The sequence below is a fragment of the Triticum aestivum genome, chromosome 5D (assembly GCF_018294505.1).
Source record: "Triticum aestivum cultivar Chinese Spring chromosome 5D, IWGSC CS RefSeq v2.1, whole genome shotgun sequence".
NCBI lineage: Eukaryota > Viridiplantae > Streptophyta > Magnoliopsida > Poales > Poaceae > Triticum > Triticum aestivum.
The window spans coordinates 133,248,425-133,270,294 of record NC_057808.1 but is presented as its reverse complement, the minus strand read 5'-3'; the positions used below and the strand labels follow the sequence as shown (position 1 = coordinate 133,270,294).

Sequence of the window (21,870 nt, the reverse complement as noted above, 5' to 3'; positions counted from 1 at the left end):
AGAACAATTTGATTTATCGGCACTGGAGGAGTGCCATCTAGAATAGTAGGGCCCGGCTTCCGAAAAGGATATTGAACGTAAGCGTATACCTGAAGTACCAGATGGACGTTTGTTTTGATCTTTGATATGCTTATCCTTGTTCCTCCAATAAGCAGCTCGCCGCAGGGCGTTTCTATGGTCTCTCTTGCGTTCTTCTTCTGTTTTTTCCTCTGTTTCTTGTGTGTCATTCAAAATCACATCTGGATCCATTACACACATTCCCGAAAATTAGATATCATACCACTAAGATGCAAGCAATTGCTGTTTTAGTAGGAAAAAATTTGATTACCTTGTAGCTCGTTGTCATTAACGATCCCACATGAGACCGTAATTGTATCAGGAAATGTCCGCGCATCACGCGAGAATGATGTATAGTTAGAGCTAGTGGGATTTCCTGGTGAACCTAAGTTGTCCACACATATTAATGCTTAATTATTAGGACGGTTCTAACCATAATGGTTAAATCATTATAAGCTTACCTGATAAATGAAGGGTCTGTGCATGTTCAACTTGAACATTATATTGTTTCTTCCGTCGATAGGAAGCCCTCCTCAGGGCGTTTCTATGGTCTCTCTTGCGTTCTTCTTCCGTTTTATGCTCTGTTTCTTGGGTGTCATACATGATTACCTTTGCATCTGGTGTCATTCAGGGCAAACCCTAAAATTAGAGAATATAACAGAAACATGCCAGCCATTGTTGAATGAGTAGGCAAAATTTGATTACCTTGTAGCTCGTTGTCATTAACGATCCCACATGAGATCGTAGTTGTATCAGGAAATGTCCGCGCATCACGCGAGAATGATGTATAGTTAGAGCTAGTGGGGTTGCCTGGTGAACCAAAGTTGTCCACACAAATTAATGCTTAATTATTAAGACGGTTCTGACCATAATGGTTAAATCATTATAAGCTTACTTGATAAATGAATGGTCTGTGCATGTTCAACTTGAACATTATATTGTTTCTTCCGCCGATAGGAAGCCCTCCTCAGGGCATTTCTATGGTCTCTCTTGCGTTCTTCTTCCGTTTTATGCTCTGTTTCTTGGGTGTCATACATGATTACATTTGCATCTGGTGTCATTCAGGGCAAACCCTAAAATTAGAGAATATAACAGAAACATGCCAGCCATTGTTGAATGAGTAGGCAAAATATGATTACCTTGTATTTCATTTTCATTAATGAGACCAGATGTGACCGTACTTGTAGCAGGAAATGTTGAGCTAGCTGAATTATATGATTCAACAAGATTGGTCAGTACTTATTTAAATTGCGTAATAAGTGACTACCTTCGTGCAAACACAGTGCATATGGGACGTGGATCAATTTACCAACCATGATAATCTCGTGTGGGTTTATTTATCTCCCTATCTTCGAGAACATTTGTGATATCACATAGAGACTGGCGACGGGATGACTTCCCATTGACTTGTTGGTTAGCCGAACCATCTGACTTGTTATTGCGATAAGCCACCAGCCTACGAGCGTTGATAAGATCCCTATGATCTAATAAGCAACATAGTATGAGCATCATATCACCTATAATCAGGGATATAGATTAATACAACGAATCATGTGCATACTATACGTATGCACATCAAACTAAGATCAGCCATCAACCTCACCTGATTTTGCAAGTACCGGCTGATTCTCATCTTGTAAGCTGACAATATCCTCATTATTATTCTTCCGATAAGCTGCACGCCTCCTTGCATTGTACTGCTCCCTTGCTTCCTCAGCGTATTTTTTGCATTCATTATTTAGAAAAACAGTTTCAAGCAGTTCGGAAGCTGTGTCGTCTGCATCATGTTATAAGTACAAATCAAAAAACAAATAAAACACACTGAACCACTGCCGAATACGCCGGTTGGGAAGGTGGATATCATGCCTATGGATACCTTCAGTATCATCTCGCAGCTGCATCTTATTAATAGCATGATCTACTGATAGATTAGCCGTAGCCGCAAATGTTTGACCATCAGCATGGTATCCAGGCCTTACCCATTCTGTAGGGTTCTAGTTAGCATGAATACAAAACCAATGTTTGCCTGGTAGGCTGGCAACCAAAAAATACATCTTCAATCAATCATGTACCTGTTTCCGTCGTGTAAATTGGGTCAAGATTTGCAGCTACGGTTAAGATGCTTGGATTATATTCTTTCAGATTTGTCTCGCTCGTAGGGGCTGCAACACATTAAGCATGGTCCATGTCATTGTCAGATATGCACGTCTGGCAATACCTCACAGTAATTTTCACACACTTATATACCGGGTTCTGTTGCGCAAATAGCTTCATCTTTTTCAGTATCAAAGGTTGCACTGTATTCTTCAACATTTTTACCACTCGCCTGACCTGCAACACATTATGCAAAAAGATTGTTACTGTCAGAAATGCAAGTATTCCTGGTGCAGTGCCTAATACCTGTAGCTACGTCCTCTTCTTGTTGATGTTCACCGGCTTTGCTTTTTGCATTACCCATACGCAAAATGGAATGACCGTTACCTCCGACTTGTGTCTGGCTGTGGTGTTCTTGAGGCCTGGATGAAACATAGTTGATGGCCACACTTGTTGTTCATTGAAAGCAATATAATTCAGGTAATCAATAGCTCCTTTGTAATCAATCATAAACTTAAAGCATAATTAATTATGGACCAACTCATCTGTAGGGTCCATTCTCATATGCTGGGGCTTGTTGAGAGGCCCTATAGCTCAAGAGTTGCAGTTCAAGTCCATCATTGTTCCTGATTAGAGGTGGTGACATGTTCCTGATTATATTATTTCAATTCCTTACATGATGCTGATAAATCCTTGTTTAAGCATGCTTGCATTCTTAGTTTTGCAAATGTTTGTACATCTAGAAATAGGCCTCAGCCCTAACATGAGGCCCTAACGAAGTAATATATATTTGTAGATCAATATGCCTCAGCCCTGTCCCATTTTCCAGATGGGTGTTGAAAATGAAACAAAGTAACCGAAGTTATTTTCTCATTAAGATATTACTTTCTCATCTTATTTCTAGTTATTAAAACTGGTGCTGTTTTCTTTAATTTCGAAACATGCAGATTTTCGTGTCTTCATCAATGCGAAGTGACATTCTTTCCCAGTAATCTGTGCATGTGAGTAATCTGTGTCAGATTAACAGAAGAATTGTCGATTTATATGGAGGACTGAACTAAATTTGACTTCATAGCTAATGAAGTTGTGTTTCCTTTTGATTGCAAATATAGGTGCTATCATGGCAGCAAGCACAGGGGCTTCAGGATGGCTAAGGGGCAAGGTGAAGGCTGTGACATCTGGAGACTGCCTTCTCATCATGGGGAGCACAAAGGCAGAGATTCCACCAGAGAAGTCCATCACTCTGTCATACCTAATGGCCCCAAGGCTGGTAAGAGTCAGTCTGCACTTTTAGACAAGGGGAATATGGTTTACATTTTTACTTGATGCATGTGTTCATTTCCTCCATTAATTAAGAGTAAGTCACTGGTTTAGTTGGTTGTCAGGGGCAAAGCTATATATAGGCCTGATCATCTAGGGATGTAATATATTAGTCATTTTTTTGTTTTATACGATAGTTTCTATGGGCTTTTGGATCTAGAGCCTGAGTTGAAGCCTTGATTGCGCAGGGTCTGCTTCCACCCATCTCTATAGTGAATTATGTTTACATGCTACACTTGTGAGCCAATGGAAGTTAGTATTTGGCACAAGAATTTCTCTCCATCATTGCATTTTCATTACCACTGTTTGACTGTGTTCTGTTGGTATAATTTGACACTTAGGAATGCATCTATAATAAATTGTTGATATTATTTGTGCAGTACATTTGTTCTTTTCTCCATCTTTTCTTGTCTATTGAATCCGTATATTTGTGGTGCTCTAGGCTCGTCGTGGTGGAGTGGATGAGCCATTTTCTTGGGAAAGCAGGGAGTATCTGAGGAAACTCTGCGTAGGAAAGGTACATGATGTGTCTTTTATTTATCTATTCCAAATCCTCCTATGCATGTATTATTACTGAATGTAATCACATAAAAACGACTTCTATTTTCTCTTGGAAATGAAAAACTAAAATCTATTGCAGGAGGTCACATTTAGAGTGGATTACACTGCTCCTAACATCGGACGAGAATTTGGCACTGTCTACCTTGGCGACAAGAACGTTGCCTACTTGGTGGTTGCTGCAGGATGGGCAAGGGTGATTACTATTTACTTTTTCCTCAATTGTTTTGTTGTGCCAAATGTTTTCGTAAATTTTGATCTTATTTATTTGATCAGGTGAAGGAGCAAGGCCCCAAGGGGGGTGAACCACTCCCAAATGTCTCTGAGCTTCTGAGGTTGGAGGAAGTTGCTAAGCAACAGGGTTTAGGCCGTTGGAGCAAGGTTTGCTTTCTTTTGGGGTTACTGCTGTCCTGCAACCATCTTTTGAATTGCATGACACAAATTTCTATAGAATGATGACCTAATTTTGTGTTCTTATTTTCTGCCAACTAAGGAACCTGGTGCTGCTGAAGATTCGATAAGAGATCTTCCACCATCAGCAATTGGCGAACTAAGTGGTTTTGATGCAAAGGGTTTTGCAGTTGCAAATTAAGGCAAGAGTCTGGAAGCCATTGTCGAACAAGTTCGTGATGGCAGTACCATTCGTGTTTACTTGCTTCCAAGTTTCCAAGCACCATTCGTGTTTACTTGCTTCCAAGTTTCCATTGTCCAGATATATGTCGTTGGAGTGCAGGTGTGCTTCTCAATAGCTTCTATTTGATTCCATATATATTTTTTCTGTTAGAAAGTAAATATTGAGAATGATGAAATGCAGGCTCCGTCCATGGGGAGACGACCACCGAACCAGAGGGCAGTACTAACGGCACTACAAATGGTGACGATTCTGGGGAAGCTCCTGCACCACTGACAACAGCACAAAGGCTTGCTGCATCGACAGCCTCTACTGAAGTTCCACCAGATAGTTTTGGAAGAGAAGCTAAGCATTTCACAGAGATGTAAGCCACCTTTTCTTTTGGTTGTTTTATCCCATCTTTAGAGTCAACATGTATCAGTTTTGATTTGTATTTTTTCTCTAGGTGCGGATTGTGGTGGAGGGGACAGACAGTTTCAGTAATATAATTGATCCAGGAGTCAGTGCTTGCAGAAGCAAGATATGTGTCATCACCCCACGACACGGCAAATCGATTTCTTGGCTGACTATTTCAGCCGCTGATGACATTGAATCTCACATATCGAACAGTATAGCAGGATTACTACAGCAAAGTGAAGGAAATATTGATACGTGATGCCTGTAATGTATGTGATGGCTGTACATTCTTATACGTGGTGCCTGTGATGGCTGTAGATGCCTGTGATGGGTGTAGATGCCTGTGATGGCTGTAGATTTCATGGGGTGTGTGTATGAAATGTGATGGATGTAAATTTCAAATTCGACCTAAATCTCTATTCATAAGATGGCTGGCGGCGGATCTGTGATACCTGGAGTGAGTGTATCTGGCGGCGGATCCTGGACGCCTTCGGCGGTGGCTCGTCACGTCCTGGACGTCTCCGGCGACGGGTACTGCAAGGGATCGGTGCCGGATCCTGGAAGCGATCAGCGGAGGGTCCTGCACGGGACCAGCGCCGGATCTAATGCGAGTTACGCGCCGGCGGTTTTGATGTGCCAGGGCGGCAGTGCATGGATGGATGGGTGGCGGTGAAGGACCGAAGGGCGGCGGCGGGCGAAGGAGGGCAGTGTCGGGGCGGCGAAGGAGGGCAGTGTAGGGGTGACTGTTCCTCGCAAGAGGGACACGAGACCTCGCTCGAGGGCAGGAGACCTCGCTCGAGGACGCACTGTCGGGCGTTTTTTGCGGGACTCGATCGCGGGGTTTTCTTCGGTTTTTTTGCGGCTGAGCGGGAGGTGGGAGCAAGTACCAAAGAAGTACCAAAAAAGACCGTATTAGGTGGGACGAAAATAAAACCCGGAACGCGGACTACCAACTGAGACATTAGGAGTAGAGATAATGGATACGCCATTAGGCCTTGTACAATGGGAGGTGCTTAGGGGAGGTGCTTAGAGAAATAAACCAGACTTTCCTTAAGCACCGGTGCTTATTTGTACAGGGTAGACGCTTAATTAAGCGTCTCTCCTGTAGAAATATGCACCGGTGCTTCAGAAAATCTCGATTTATTTTTCTAAGCACCCCTCTAAGCATCTCCCGTTGTAGAAGGCCTTATCAGGCCCGTCGTGGATCAGAAAGTCAGCAACGATATGAGCCATCTCGAAGGAGATTCTGCACGAACGGCGGCAACTACTCTTGCTTCCCATCAGACCAGTGGCTGACTGTTGGATCTGATGGTTAGGCGCTGACTTTTCCTTCCTATTTAAGTGTTTGTAGTAATCACTTCCCACGTACATAGCACATCCTCCCACTAACCTCTCCCCACTTCCTTAATTTTTGTGCTTCTACTAACAAACTGCTTCCCAGAATTACGCTAATTGTTTTGGTATGTCGTGATTGCTTCCAACAAACAAATACGAAAAATAATGCTTCCCACTAATTAGGGATTTGTTTCCAGTAAACAAATAAATAAAATTAATTGTTTCAAGATTTTTTTGCAGCGCCCACATTCCATTGAAACATTTTTTTCCCTGATGGAAGCACATGCCATGGAAACTTATTATTCACAAAAATTGTTTCCTTCCATAAAAGAAAACTGTTTCCAAAATAACGAGACTCCAAAAATTCGTTCCAGATATGTGTACTCTGAACTTAATTCGCAAAAAAAAACAACTAGAAAAAAAGATGTACATATTCTCGGTTGAAACTAGGATGTCTAAACTAAAACATTGAGTTGCAGACAACATGTAATCGCTTGAAGCATGAGGCAGTAATGGTGGAAGCACACCTGCTTAGTGTCTAAGAGAAACTTGATTTATTTGGATGCATAAGAAGCATAGTGCAATGTTGTTAGAAGCACGATTACTGTCTAACCGAAACTTTGTTTAACTATGTCGGAAGCATAACTTTTTATTACTAGGAAGCATAAATGTTTTGTGAAACCTATAGTGCTTGCTTATTGTGTAACCCAAGCTTCATTTTTTGGGCAGGAAGCAAAATAGAGATATGTTGGATACAAAATTAAAAAGATGGTGCAGCATACATGTGTGACGAACAACTACATCTGCTTCAAACAAAATGAGCATGTGCTTCCAATGAAGTTGAAATTTATTTCCAGTGTCGCATATACATATTTTCAATGTCCAACCTTCTGATTGATGTATGCTTCCATCAACATTGCTTCTAAATGATATCATACTTTGCTTCCAAAGAAAGAAACCTTCCAATATAGATTGGACTTTGCTTCCATACAACAAGATGTAGACATCGAAGCACAACGGGACGAAGCCCCTACTAGAGCATGAGCACCATCCAAAGAGGGGTCTCTTCAAGGAATAGCGTCGATGAGATCTGAGAGACAATGATGAGATCAGACCGACGTAGCTGGAGTGTGGTGGCTAGTTAGGGCCACAGGAAGACTTGACATGTCTAATGTCCTCGTGCACGGGCGCAGTTGTGGTAGGAAGCAATTGTCAGGCATGAAGAAGCAGGGAATCCCATGTAAGGAAGCATGCATTCTTCATGCCTACTTTCGGACATGGAGTATGTGAGCTCGAGTTCACATGCACCCTTTGCTACAGTAAAATCGAAAAAATATATTTTAAAAGTTCAAAAAAATCTGAATTTTTTTGGCAACAAATATTGATGTGTGTTACACATGCGTGCCAATTTTCGTGATCAAATGACATTTATGGAGGCCTAGACAAAAAAGACAAAATCATGAAAAAAAAACTGTTTTTGGAAGCATTTTGGAGCATCGTTTTTTTTCACCGAGACCTGCATGAATGTCTTTTTGTCATGATTTTTTGCACGCATGTGAAAAATACATCAATGTTTGTTGTCAAAAACATTCAGATTTTTTTGAGCTTTTTAAATATTTTTTCAATTTTACTGTAGCAAAGGGTGCATGTGAGCTCGGGCTCCCAAGAGCACTTTCGCCTACTTTCTCGATGTTGAACGCGTCCCTCGATGCTTCGCTACTCTTCTCCCCAAAAGCTGCAAATGTCGACACCGACTAGCGGCAAGGAGCACCGGGGCCGGCACCGTCAAATGACCGACGTTATTGACCTGCAGCTGCATATGGCCTGGGGAAATAGGCAATCTCGAATAAGCGAGAAGCATGAGAACAAATATATGAGAAATATATGAAGCAATTCAGCATTGTTAAACGGAAAAAATACAAGAGGTAGAGCATGGGTATGCTAATGCAAGAGAGGATGCATAGGAAGCATGGCATTTGGAAATTCGGCAGCCAAAAAGGGAAGGATCTGGACAAGGACACACGAATTGAAGTATCTGTACATATATAGCTCCTAGGAAGCACCACAAAGAATTGATATTCTATTTGTACATACGAAACACATGGGAAGTATGAATGCTCTGTACCAATAATTGTCTGATAACACGATAAATGTGAGAATGTGAGAATTGCTGATCCTTAGCACCTAGCTCTTGAAATACCTCCATTGTCTTCCGAACATCATCCTCTGCCTTGTCACGGCCAATTTTCCCACACAAGTTCCGCAAAGCTCGTTTCGTGAACGGTACATTCTCCATCTTCCCAAAAAAGCTCCCTATGATGTTGTATACTTTCGACAGGTTCACATTATTTCCCCTCAGCTGCTTCACCAAAATCTCAGCTGTATACGTTGATATGTTTGTGAGATGGCCAGTATAATGTCTGCCCATATGTCGGAGACAATGAGTGGTTGTGCTCGTCCCAGTGCTCTGTTATATACCACCCATTATCCTTTGACCGTAGCAGTCTCACTAAGGCAGGACATTCACATTGGCAGGAACGAGTATTCCCCACAATTGGTTTATCCTGGTACAATTTTAATCCGAGAATCTTATTAGACACTTCATAAAATAATTAAGAAAACATTGAGCTGTAAGCCACCAGCAATGCGCAAAGGAAACCGTACCGCACAACCGCAGACTATCTCTTGCATGCACTTTGTCCTGTTGACATTTAGTTTGCTCTTTCCATATCTAGTTCCAAATCCTTTCTCCTAGGAATACAAGTTGTAGAAATCATAGGCCTCTCCAAGTGTATCGAAGCTGATCCCTATTTTTGGCACAATGACATTCTCACCGGGTGCCTCCGCAAACACGCGGACCGATTTCTCTAATGTTGTCATCCTATCCGGGTTGGGGGCACGTCCTGGCGCAGCAGCTCCAATCCGGACCCTGAATTTTGAGGTGCCATAAATGTGCAATTGCAATTAGATTCACGGATGCTAAAATAAGAGCAGTTTACTCTAACAGAATCCCTGCCATTTTTATTCATACAGTTTGCAAACGTATCTTTTCTTGATCCTATCTTTATTCACCACTCCATTGTGCATTCATTCCATGGGCTTCATGCGACCACACTCTAATACAGCCCCTGCATACTCTGTTTTCACTTATCTGAACTAGTTTACTCAAGGGGTTCCCTGACGGCAAACATGACTACTTATCCAGTCCATACAAAAACAACCTGCATCCCCGTGCTGAATCCAATTTCAACAACTCTACTAATCTAGCAACTTAGCTAATATCTACAGGCTGTGGCAGGCAACCATACCTTCGTGTCCATCCTGGTGCCTGTGGATCAACTTGTTCTATAGAGTGTTCAGAAGCTTATGGCTGGTCTGCACCCTCACCTGTTGCCACAGCACTCGCCGAGCAGATGAGCGCATCTGCACTCGATGCACTCGCCGTCGGCAACTCCCCGGCCGGCATCGAGAGAACAAGATAGCGAAGAGGCTCCATTGGTATGTCACTGTCATTCACTACCTCTATGAGCGTTCTACTGCACGAACACACCGACGGCAGAAGAAGTTAGATCTTGCACGAACTAGAAACATAAATCAAACTAGGCCCGACCAATTAGACACAAGGGGCAAGATTAGCACCTGTTGACCGGCTGCATCAAGAACTCCATGGCCGCCGGAGCCAGGTCACCGGAACCCTAAGGGATGGATCTGCCGTCGCCGAGCCGTTCTCGATGCTACCAGACCAAACCAGCAACTGGCGGAGGCATGAGACAACTCGACCCACCCACCCAATTTTGCATTTACTGCACTGCAAATGACGTCGTCAGCAGGATTGATTAACGGATCGGAAATTCGCTGACGACTCGAGCCATGGCTCTGACGTCCATCCGCGACGGCATGGAACAGCCACGCAGTTCAGGTCCACCGTCCAGGAGAATTTCTCCTTTTCCTTTTGTTTTCCACGTTGGCTGCCTGACGCAACACCGGCCACATCTGTCTGACAAAACGAATCACGAAGCCATATTCAGTGGGACAGATTCCAAGAGCCTGTGTGCTCGGGATCAATTGCTCCGCGTCCTTCTCCATGGCCTTAGCGCACGCAGCCACCAGTGGGCCTTGCCTGGACCTGGGGCGCCTAGCAGTAAGGTATTCCTGCACACGCATGCAGCAGCCTCGCCTGGCCACACGCGCCGTACTGCCTTGGACCTGTGCACAAAGGGATCTTGCCCGGACTGGACTCGGCCGCGTCGCTGCTGGCACGCGAACGAGAGCTCTGCTCGCCACGATCGCCGCCGCGACTCGGCGACAATCTTTCGATCTCGGCATGAGCTCCTTCCCTCGATCTGGACTGCTTCTTGTACGCTGCCGCAAACCGCTCGATTCCAATCTGCCTCCCGCTGCTGCACGTCTGCCGTCCAATGCACGCGCTACAGCCGCTAGATCCGAGTCGTGGAGAGCCTGCTGCCAACGCGTCATCGCCTCTGCCTCGACCGCGCTACAGCCGCTAGACCGGATACTCCACGCCGCCGCTATCTCCAATCTAGCCGACACCATCTCCAATCTAGCCGACGCCTGCTATATGCTGTCTTGCCGTGACCGCTTCCAGTACTCGCTGACTTCTCCGGATCAATTTTCATGTTTCTGTCCGAACACCATTGATCCACGTCGAGCTTTCATCCTTTTCTCAAAATCAACAATCCACGACCTCTTCGAACCTTGCTCATGATACCACTTGTTAGAATAAATCCGAGGCGCCCCGTCGATCTACCGAGGACCAAGCAATCACACGAACACGACACCGAGATTTGTTAACGAGGTTTACCATCATGGCTACATCCCCGGGGCCTGACTATGGGCGCTCCTCCCCACGACACCGTCACAATACCGTACCCCGGCCGCCCGGGCGCCGGCACACGCCGCCAGCTCCCCCGCGTGCCCGTGCTATTATGTTGGCATAGGTTACATCGTGTGTCTACCCCCGCCATATATAAGAGGCTTAGGATACAGGTGTCCTACTTGGACACGACTCCGTATCATGTCTACACATCGTACGACTCCAAGTCCAACTGTAACCTAACTTGTACAATAATATTCGACACAACTCTAACAACAAGCACGAGACGACGGACCGTCTTAAGTGCGACTACATGGGTATATATGAGGGGCAACACATAAGAGTCCTTGGGGGAAAAGTAAAACGAGTTGTACTCATACGCGTCAGTACCAACGCAAAGCCCACACCGTGTGTACTACATCTAGTCCAACACGGTACTGGAATTTGGATCATAATTTAACAATCTCCACCTTGAGCCAGATTCCCTCCAGTGGTCGAAGAAAGTAAATAACTCCATCCAAATCAGCATAAACACCTTGTGCGTCAAAGTCCATAGGACTAGTGTGAAATATCAACTAAGCCTGATGAAAGAACATGCGGTGCCCCCATGTTTGGTTTTGGTAATTGATGACAATCTCTATGGACTAATGGTTGCCTTGAGTTATATTTGAAGGATTTGTCCATAGGCATATCTTGAAGTCCATGTGTTGGTTTCAAGGAGTTTATGTGGTGACCAAGGTGTTATTAAGGAATTATCCAAAGATTGGTCATGTGAGAGTAGAGCTTATTGCAAGCATGTCTTGAAGAAGAAGATTGTGTGATCATTCATGTTTACCTTCAAGACATCATCCAAATGAAGAGAGTTGGAAAGAGTCAAGGTTGATCAAGACTATCAAGTTGATCAACACACAAAGCGCACAAGATGTACCAAGAGGGATCAAGCGATCCCATGGTGTGGTAAGCATTGTCGATTACGCTTTGTGTACTAACCCATGATCTTCGTGAGAGTTCTTTGTGGGGTTAGGTTGCGGTGTGCAAGTTCAAGTGAAGCATCATGAAGAGATCAAATGCTTGAAGCTTGCCGTCCATTGTGGCGACAATGGACTTGTGAAGATGTTGCGGTGTGCAAGTTCAAGTGAAGCATCATGAAGAGATCAAATGCTTGAAGCTTGCCGTCCATTGTGGTGACAATGGACTTGTGAAGATGTGCGGAAGAGTGGCTCACCCATAGTGGAGTATGGGGGAGCAATCAACTAGTCTTCATCGAGCCAACACAACCAAGAAAGGTGGTCCATCTTGAGGGAGTCAAGATCGTCATCTTCTGGCTCAAGTGGACCATGTGCAAGGCAAAGGTTTGCTCTTGATAGGTTTTCTATTTTACCGGTCTCATGATGGTAGTTGGGAGACCGGGTTATAGGATCGATTGCCGTACTATCAAGGGGGGCTCTCGATGAGTAGCTTGATCGTATCGTTCATAGAGAGCTCAAACCATTGCATCCTTGCATCATCTTTGTTGGTTCTTGTTTGGTTCTTCTCTTTGTGAGTTTTGGAGCTTATGGTCATCTTGATGACAAGCTCGAGTTCATCGAAAACGGAGTTCACTCGCATCTTCTATGATGTTTTCGATGTTGGAGGTTATGCCGGTTCTTCTCGGTTGGAGGTTTCACTCCTCTATTTTTTGGCATACCTCCCCTGCCTCTTCTTACTATAACCAGTCGTTGTTTTGATGCTACTCGTCTTTCTCAATCCAACAAGCTTGAGTTTGCTCAATTCGGAGCTCATATGCAGAAGTTATGGCAGTTTTGGTTTCCTAGCGGTAGTACCGCGGCCAGAGCGGCAGTACCGCTTATCACCCCAAGCGGTAGTACCGCTGTCCAAAGCGGTAGTACCGCCTATGGCCATAAGCGGTAGTACGGCTATGGTTCCGCGCTGGTACCGCCTCGATTTTGGGTCTTGCATTTTTCGTGTCGAGTTTTGCAGTAGTTGCACGGCAGTAAGGCACGGCAGTTCCACCTATAAGCGGTAGTACCGCCCTGATGGGCGGTAGTACCGCTCCGGTCGGGCGGTAGTACCGCTACTGTTTTTTGGTCCCGTGTTCTGCTCCTCCAGCGGTAGTACCGCTGGGGTGCGCGGTAGTACCGCTTATAAGCGGTACTACCGCCCCAAGGTTCATGTTTGGTTGCTCCTTTTCCCTGCTTCTTCCGCCAGAGCGGTAGTACCGCTCGTGGAGCGGTAGTACCGCTCGTGTGCGGGCTGAGCACATAACGGTTGGATTTTTCCCCTTCTATAAAAGGGGGTCTTCTTCCCCATTGAACCTTATCCTTTGAGCTCGTGTTCTTCCCCCATTGTTGACCTTCTTCGAGCTTGCTAACTCTCAATCCCTCCATGGATTCTTGCTAGTTTTTGAGGGAAAAGAGAGAGGAGATCTAGATCCACATTTCCACCAATCACTTTCTCCTCTTTGTGAGGGGAACCCCTTGGATCTAGATCTTGGAGTTCTTGGTGTTCTCCTTCTTGTTCTTCCTCTCATTTTCTTCCCTAGCATTAGTTGCTTCGGTGGGATTTGAGAGAGAAGGACTTGTGCACTCCGTGTGCCCTTGCCATTGCATTTGGTGCATCGGTTTGAGTTCTCCACGGTGATACGTGGAAGTTACAAGTTGAGAAGCTTATTACTCTTGGGTGCTTGGTGCCCTTGAGCTTGTTCCTCTTGGGTGCTTGGGCGCCCTAGACGGTTGGTGGTGTTCGGAGCTCAATCATTGTGGTGTAAAGCTCCGGGCAAGCGTTGGGATCTCCAATTAGGTTGTGGAGATCGCCCCGAGCAATTTGACGGGTACCGGTGACCGCCCCCAAGGGTTGCCAAAGTGTACGGGTTCGGTGACCGCCCCCAAGGGTTGCCATTTGTACGGGTTCGGTGACCGCCCTCAAGGGTCCCTTAGTGGAATCACGGCATCTTGCATTGTGCGAGGGCGTGAGGAGATTACAGTGGCCCTAGTGGCTTCTTGGGGAGCATTGTGCCTCCACACCGCTCCAAACGGAGATTAGCATCCGCAAGGGTGTGAACTTCGGGATACATCGTCGTCTCCGCGTGCCTCGGTTATCTCTTACCCGAACCCTTTACTTATGCACTTTACTTTGTGATAGCCATATTGTTTCTTGTCATATATCTTGCTATCACTTAGTTGTTTATCTTGCTTAGCATAAGTTGTTGGTGCACATAGGTGAGCCTAGTTGTTGTAGGTTTTGTGCTTGTCAAATTAACCGCTAGGTTTATTCCGCATTTGTTCAAGCCTAAACCGTAATTATTTTAAAGCGCCTATTCACCCCCCTCTAGGCGACATCCACGATCTTTCAGCTGAGCAAAGCTCAAACTTATTGGTCGGAACTGACTTTTTCATCATGTCAGCAGGATTATGATGAGTACTTATCTTGCATACCTTCAAATTGCCTTCAACAACAACATCTCGAATATAATAAAATCTGACATCAATGTGCTTTGTCCTCTCATGATACATTGGATTCTTTGTAAGATATATGGCACTTTGACTGTCAGAAAATATGGTAGAGCAAGATGAATCTTCACAAAGCTCAGTGTACAAACCTGTCAACCAGATAGCTTCTTTGCATGCCTCAGAAATAGCCATATACTCGGCATCAGTAGTGGAACAAGCCACAATAGACTGCAAACTTGCTCTCCAACTCATAGCACAACCACCAATTGTAACACCCCGGATGTAACTTTCCATATTTGTAACTCCAACTCTTGCCATTTTCGGCTATGTGTTATGATATTCCCTCCGTGGTCGGGTTTTGTCTTTCGTTTTGCATTTTGTCCATGTCATGCATTTCATATCATGTCATCATGTGCATTGCATTTGCATACGTGTTCGTGTCATGCATCCGAGCATTTTCCCCGTTGTCCGTTTTGCAATCCGGCGCTCCCATCTCCTCCGGCGCACCCCTCTTGTTTTCTTTCGTGAGCGGGTGCCAAACATTCTCGGAATGGACCGAGGCTTGTCAAGTGGCCCTAGTATACCACCGGGAGACCACCGGTCAAGTTTCGTTCCATTTGGAGGTCCTTTGGTACTCCAACGGTTAACCGGGTAACCGCAGATGCCTTCTATGTGTTCTAGCAAAACCCCCTCTCTAAACAGCCCAAAACTCCCCAAACTCTCTTCCTTGCTCTAGGTCGTTCGATCACGATCGTGTGGGCGAAAACCGCACCTCATTTGGACTCTCCTAGCTCCCTCTAGCTATATAAGTGCATTCCCTCCCGTATACAATCGCAGATGAAACCCTAGCCAACTTCCCCCGCCGTCACCGGACGTGTCCGCCGCCACCAGACATCTCCGCCGCCGCGCCCAGCGAATCGGAGCGCGCCACGTCGCCAGCCCCACCGCGTCCCGCCGCCGGCCCGCCGCAGCCCGGGCTGGGCCCTCGAGCCCGTCGCCCCGCCTCCTCGTCCCGCCGCCGCGCCTGGGCACCGGCCACCGCCGCCGCCGCCGTGCGCCTCGCCGGCCAGCGCCGCCCCGGGCCCGAGCTCCGCCGCCCGTGGCCGGCTCCTCCCGCCGCGGCCCCGCCGTCCCCGGTCGACGCCGCCCCTCCAGCGCCCTCCTCCGACGCCGGCCGCCGCCTTCCTCTCGTCTCCCGTCGCCGGCCGGCGAGTCATTTATTTTTACAATAAGTACCCCTGTTCATCAAGGCATAACTCTCTGCATATAGCTCCTTTTCATGCATGTAATATGTCAAATTGTTCGCCTCGTGATGCTCTACATTTTGTTCAATTGCACCATGTTCATTAGAGGCCATCTTGATGCCCAAATCTCTGGTGCAAGAGTGCTAGTTGCTGTTATCTGCTGGTTCTTAGCAGAACTTGGAGATTTGTCATTTTTGTATCATTTAATCTGTGCATCTTATGGGCATGAGCTCTACATGTGTTTTGTTGTATGCCATGCCATCATTTCAAGGATGTATGCCATGTATTTTTGTGATCTCTGTGGTGACTAGAACAAGCATGCAAACTAGGCTCCGTAATATTTCTGATTTCAGAGACGGTGATTTCTCCAAGTCTGTCTGCTGTTATTTTGTTGCAATGTAAACTTGATGCTACAGAGAGATCCATGCATATTTTGGTGATGTTAACTAAGGATGTTTTGTAGATATTGTTGTAATGGATCCATTCCTGCCCTTTTTTGCAATTATGGAGTGCCATAGCATGACTCAATCTTGCTCTACTTTTGCTATAAAATATTTCTGGCAGATTCTTAACATGATATTCATTTTTGCCAAGCTTATTGTAGTTGATCCATACATGCTATGTATTTGCTCTTGCCATGGATAGCTTCATAAACATGCCATATTGCTATAGGTATGCTTGTTTTGTCATGCATTGCCTTGTGGTGAGTGCATCAAGCTCACCAAGATGCCTTCATATTACTATTTCTGCCATGCTCTGTTTTCTGGTAAGTCTGAAACCTGTTAACGGAACTTGCTATGTTTACGGGGTTGCCATCATATCTTCTGGTCCTTTTTGGCTTATGGTCAATAAGGGACGTTTGTCATATGCATTTAGTAGAACACTGCCATGCCTTGTTTTGCCATGTTAAGTTCCTGTAGCATGTTGATTTCGTGCTCTGAACATTGCTACCTGATGCTGTTTCAGGCATGTCCAGTAATTTCACCAAGTCTGTGAACCTGTTATCTTTTGCACTTTTGCCATGCTTGTTTGAACTTGTTATGTTGTGAACTAGCCGTAGCTCAGTGTTCATCTTTTGTCAAGCGTCTCTTGTAGATTACTTTCATATGCTTTGTTGCTATGTTGGAGTGCTGTAACATTGCTACTTGTTGCATTTTAAGTGCTATCTTGCTGTTAATCGCAGATTCGTGTCATTCTTGTTTTGCTTGCCATTTGCAAACCGTGCATCTGTTTCGGGTGATCTTTATATCGATTTCAACCGAAATCATCTCATCTTTCCAGTGGCATAATTGGTTTGCCAAGTTACTGCCTTGTTCATCATTTTCCTCCCGGAGCACGCATATGCATCGCATATCATATCTCGCATATCATACATGTTTTGCATCATGTTGCTTGTGCATTTCTCGTGGTTGATTGTGGTTCTGTTGCTTGTGTTCTTGTCTTGGGTAGAGCCGGGAGACGAGTTCGTGAACGAGGAACCTGTTGAGTACGCTTACGAGGATCAAGCTTTCGACAACTCTGAGAACCTTGCACGCAAGATGACCACCCCTCGAAATCACTTCTATCTTTGCTTTGCTAGTTGATCATTCTATTGCCATGCTGCGCTACCTATCACTTGCCATATCATGCCTCCCATATTGCCATGTCAGCCTCTAACCATCTTTTCCTAGCAAACCGTTGTTTGGCTAAGTTACCGCTTTGCTCAGCCCTTCTTATAGCATTGCTAGTTGCAGGTGAAGTTGAAGTTTGTTCCATGTTGGAACATGGATATGTTGGGATATCACAATATCTCTTATTATATTAATGCATCTATATATTTGGTAAAGGGTGGAAGGCTCGGCCTTATGCCTGGTGTTTTGTTCCACTCTTGCCGCCCTAGTTACTGTCATACCGGGATTATGTTCCTTGAGTTTGCGTTTCCTTACACGGTTGGGTGATTTATGGGACCCCCTTGACAGTTCGCCTTGAATAAAATTCCTCCAGCAAGGCCCAACTTTGGTTTTAACATTTGCCACCTAAGCCTTTTTCCCTCGGGTTTTCGCGAGCCCGAGGGTCATCTTTATTTTAAACCCCGGACCAGTGCTCCTTCGAGTGCTGGCCCAAACCGAGCGATGTCCGGCGCGCAACCAGGGTCTATGCCAACCCGACATCTGGCTCATCCGTTGTGCCCTGAGAACGAGATATGTGCAGCTCCTATCGGGATTTTTCGGCACATTCGGGGGCTTTTCTGGTCTTGTTTTACCATTGTCGAAATGTCTTGTAAACCGGGATTCCGAGACTGATCGGGTCTTTCCGGGAGAAGGTTTATCTGTCGTTGACCATGAGAGCTTATGTTGGGCTAAGTTGGGACACCCCTGCAGGGTATTATCTTTCGGAAGCCGTACCCGCGGTTATGAGGCAGATGGGAATTTGTTAATGTCTGGTTGTAGAGAACTTGTCACTTGACCCAATTAAAATACATCAATTGCATGTGTAGCCGTGATGGTCTCTTCTCGGCGGAGTCCGGGAAGTGAACACGGTTTGTGTCGTGGAATTGTCACGGCAGATGTCCTTAGTGTCAGGACTTAGTCGCGAGGCCAGCGCATCTATGTGGTAGCTTGAGAGGGGTTGGGCAGAATCGAGAGACGCAACACAAGACAAGGATTTAGACAGCTTCGGGCCCCAGGAAACATCATCTGGTAATAGCCCTACATGCTGTTTGTGGCTAGGTCTCATTATGCTCATGAGAGAGTCGCCGATAAGCCGGCTCTTTGTGTCTAGCCCTAGAGATTGTTTCTTCTTGCTTGTCCTTCTTTGGGGTGCCTTGCCCCTCCTTATATAAGTTAGAGGGGCGGGTTACATACGGAGTCCTAGTAGGACTAGGACTAGTCTATCTTTTCTTACAAGTTGAATACAAGTCCGGGTCTTGCTTCCTCGTAAAGGAAATATTCGTCATCCCTTTCTCCTTAAGCCAGCCCACCAGAGTATAAGCCAGCCTGCTGGACCTTGGGTCTTGTCGTCCGTCTGATCCGCCCGCCGGGTCTCCAGTGAGTCACAATGTCCAGGCGGGTTACCTGTGAATCGCCATGTTCGGGCGGATCACCAGTGAGTCGCCAAGCTCCAGCCATGTCTCTGGTGAGTCGCCAAGTCTGGCCGGGTCATACCACGGGATATATCCCCGACATTAGCCCCCAGTTTAATTTGGATTTATCCATGTTAAACTGATCCTGCAAAATAACTCAAGAACAAATTTGACAGGTTGTGCTCCGGGTTAAATATTCTTGTAAGCCGGCACCTGATCATCCTTAAGTCCTTGACATTTTCTCCTGGAATATCTGGGTCAATAGGCCAGCTTCATAATCCATTTGCTGACATTGGCTCTTATAAAGAAATATTATACGAAATAATCCATTTGAGTCGGTTTCCAAAACTCCGGCTTAATAAACATCTTAGACTCAAGACTCATCTGGTGATCTGCCAGTTTAAAGATGTAGAGACTGGCTAGTTATAATTGCCAAAATTACCGGCTTGTAAATATTGATAACACCGGGTCATAACTGTTGCCGACGCCGGGTCATTATTATTGGTGACACCGGGTCATGATTGTTGCAAACACCGGGTCAATCTGGTCTGCTCCAAACTGAGAATTTGAAGATTTTTTCTCCCTTATATGCATATCACCTGTAGCCCCCAAGTCTTAAGAGGAGAACATAGTGATAACTTAAGACTTGCTTCAATATAAGTGTTGCAACCTTGAAGAAAGCCGGGTTATTCATCTCAATCATTAGTCATAAACTGAATATTCCACATATGTAGCCCCCAAGTGCCGAGTTGTCATGCTTGCAGCAACCTGGGACTTGTAATTACCTTATGCTCATAAAAACTTCAACCAGTGTAGCCCCCAAGGGCCGGGTCATTATGCAATAATGAGCAGGGACTTTGTAAATATAATCATGTAAACTGGACCAGCAATGTGTAGCCCCCAAGGGCCGAGTCAGTAAGATATTACCGAGCTGGGACTTTGTATATGATTCATTGATAATAACAGCATATGATGTAATCTCCACCATGGGGCTTGAACCCACATCCACAAGGTTAAGAGCTTTGTACTCTACCAACTGAGTAGTGGATCTTTCAATATAATGGATTAAGGCTTGTGTACCTTGAATTTTCGACAGGAGCAATCGGTAGCCCCCAAGGGCCGGCTCATTTAGAATGTGATGAGTCGGGTCTTCAATAAGTTGAGAAAACAATGACTTTGCATTAGCCCCCAAGTGCCATGGTACATGCTGGCAGTAACATGGGACTTGCATATTCGATGTAACATCAATTTGAATAATGTAGCCCCCAAGTGCCGGGTCGTAAGCCTGCAGCGACTCGGGACTATTCCTTCCATTGTAAAATAAATCATATTCATTGATAAAATAATAGCCATTGCGCCAAAGCGACTTTGAATACCTCATCTGTTGATAAGTAAACCCGGAGTTTAAATATCCGGCGGCTCTTGGCCGATGGCAATTTAATACGCCTCCATTGTAAGCCGGAATTTTTATAACCCGGCGGCTTATAGCCTTTGAGAAAATCAAGAATTGATAACCCTTTTGAGACACCAATTTCAATCTTTGATGATGGGCTTGAACTTAATCATTTATGTAAGTCATAGCTCTGTAAATCCTGCACAGAGTTTAAACAACATATGCCCTGGCGACTTAACGTCAAAAGCCAGGGCGGGTAACCACCCAAATGTAATCTTATCCTGCACACAAGTAGATCACAAGATCCCTTGGCGGTTTACCGCAGGGCGGGTCACAATATCTCACATATAACCACTGTGATATTGAATTTGTACTGCCGGTTTACATGACCTGTGCAGTAAGGGTGATAACCCAATCTTTAGAAGCCAACGCTTCCAAATAGATGATGATTGTCATAAGCTGGCGATTTATCATTGAAAATCAAGCCGGGTTAAATAGAAACCACTCATATACACTTTAGATATGATCAAAAGAACTTCAAATAAAATCCAAAAAATTGTTTGCAAAAAGAGACTTCAAAAATTTTGAGGCTTCTGATTCGAATACGATCAGAAAACCGTCCCAAAGTGGCTTTGGCGTTGCCGATCAAGAGGGTACCGACAGCTATGTTCTCTTTGGTTCGAATACGACCTATGTTTGAACAGGAAGCCCCCAAATGACCTTGAGAGTTGTTTAACGACGCTGATTCGAATACGATCCACGTCGGTTCCCAAAAGGGGTTGAGCTATGATTCGAATACGATCAAGAAGCCCCCTAGTGAGCTCGGCAGTGTGCCGATCAAGAGGGTACCGACAGCTATGTTCTCTTTGGTTCGAATACGACCTATGTTTGAACAGGAAGCCCCCAAGTGACCATAATAAGATAAGCCGTAAAGCGGGATACCCATGTTTGAACCGTGCATCATGGCAGCAAGCCCTTTTTGGCACCCTTTAATCTTTCTGAGAACTCGAACTTGCGAGAGATTAATTCTTTTTAAACCGGAACCTTAAACCGGATTTGAAAGTTTAAAACTTTGTGAGAGGTAAATTTACCTTGAGCCGGATTTTGAACCGGATTTTGAGAGCTTCAAAGCTTTGTGGTAAATAATTTTTTCTTGAACCGGATTTTAAACCGGATATTAAGAGCTTCAGTGCTTTGTGGGAGAGAGATTGTCCTTGAACTGGATTTTGAACCAGAATCCTTATTTTGAGCCGGAAATCTTCTGACGGCCCTTAAATTTTCATCGATCTAGCAGTAATCCCCGGGGTCGGGTTATTTTTCCCTTCAATGACCCGGACTTCTTGAATTCATTGAAACCGGCTAACTTTGACGAGTCATACCATTGTAGCCCCCGAGTCTCGGGACGACTCGAGGAGTTGGCTCGAGATTCTCCATATTTGACCATAGCAGAAGGTGTATATCATTGGCGTTGATAGCGCGATGTGAATCCATAGAAGGT

General features: G+C 45.2%; 1 long non-coding RNA gene and 1 pseudogene across 5 annotated transcripts; one reads left to right on the top strand and one right to left on the bottom strand.

Moving 5' to 3' along the window:
* Positions 1-3,271: 3,271 nt before the first annotated feature.
* LOC123124485 (ribonuclease TUDOR 2-like) lies at positions 3,272-5,315 on the top strand (annotated as a pseudogene).
* Positions 5,316-7,256: 1,941 nt separating this feature from the next.
* Positions 7,257-10,327, bottom strand: LOC123124484 (uncharacterized). 5 transcript variants are annotated; one of them, XR_006461094.1, is made up of 4 exons: positions 10,031-10,324; positions 9,056-9,927; positions 8,517-8,955; positions 7,257-8,215 (listed from the first exon to the last, which is right to left on the bottom strand). It is a non-coding gene; the product is annotated as an uncharacterized lncRNA (long non-coding RNA). The 5 variants fall into 5 exon arrangements; XR_006461096.1 differs by having other exon boundaries at positions 8,592-8,955; XR_006461095.1 differs by lacking the exon at positions 7,257-8,215 and having other exon boundaries at positions 8,436-8,955; positions 9,056-9,320; positions 9,700-9,927.
* Between the last annotated feature and the right edge of the window lie 11,543 nt (positions 10,328-21,870).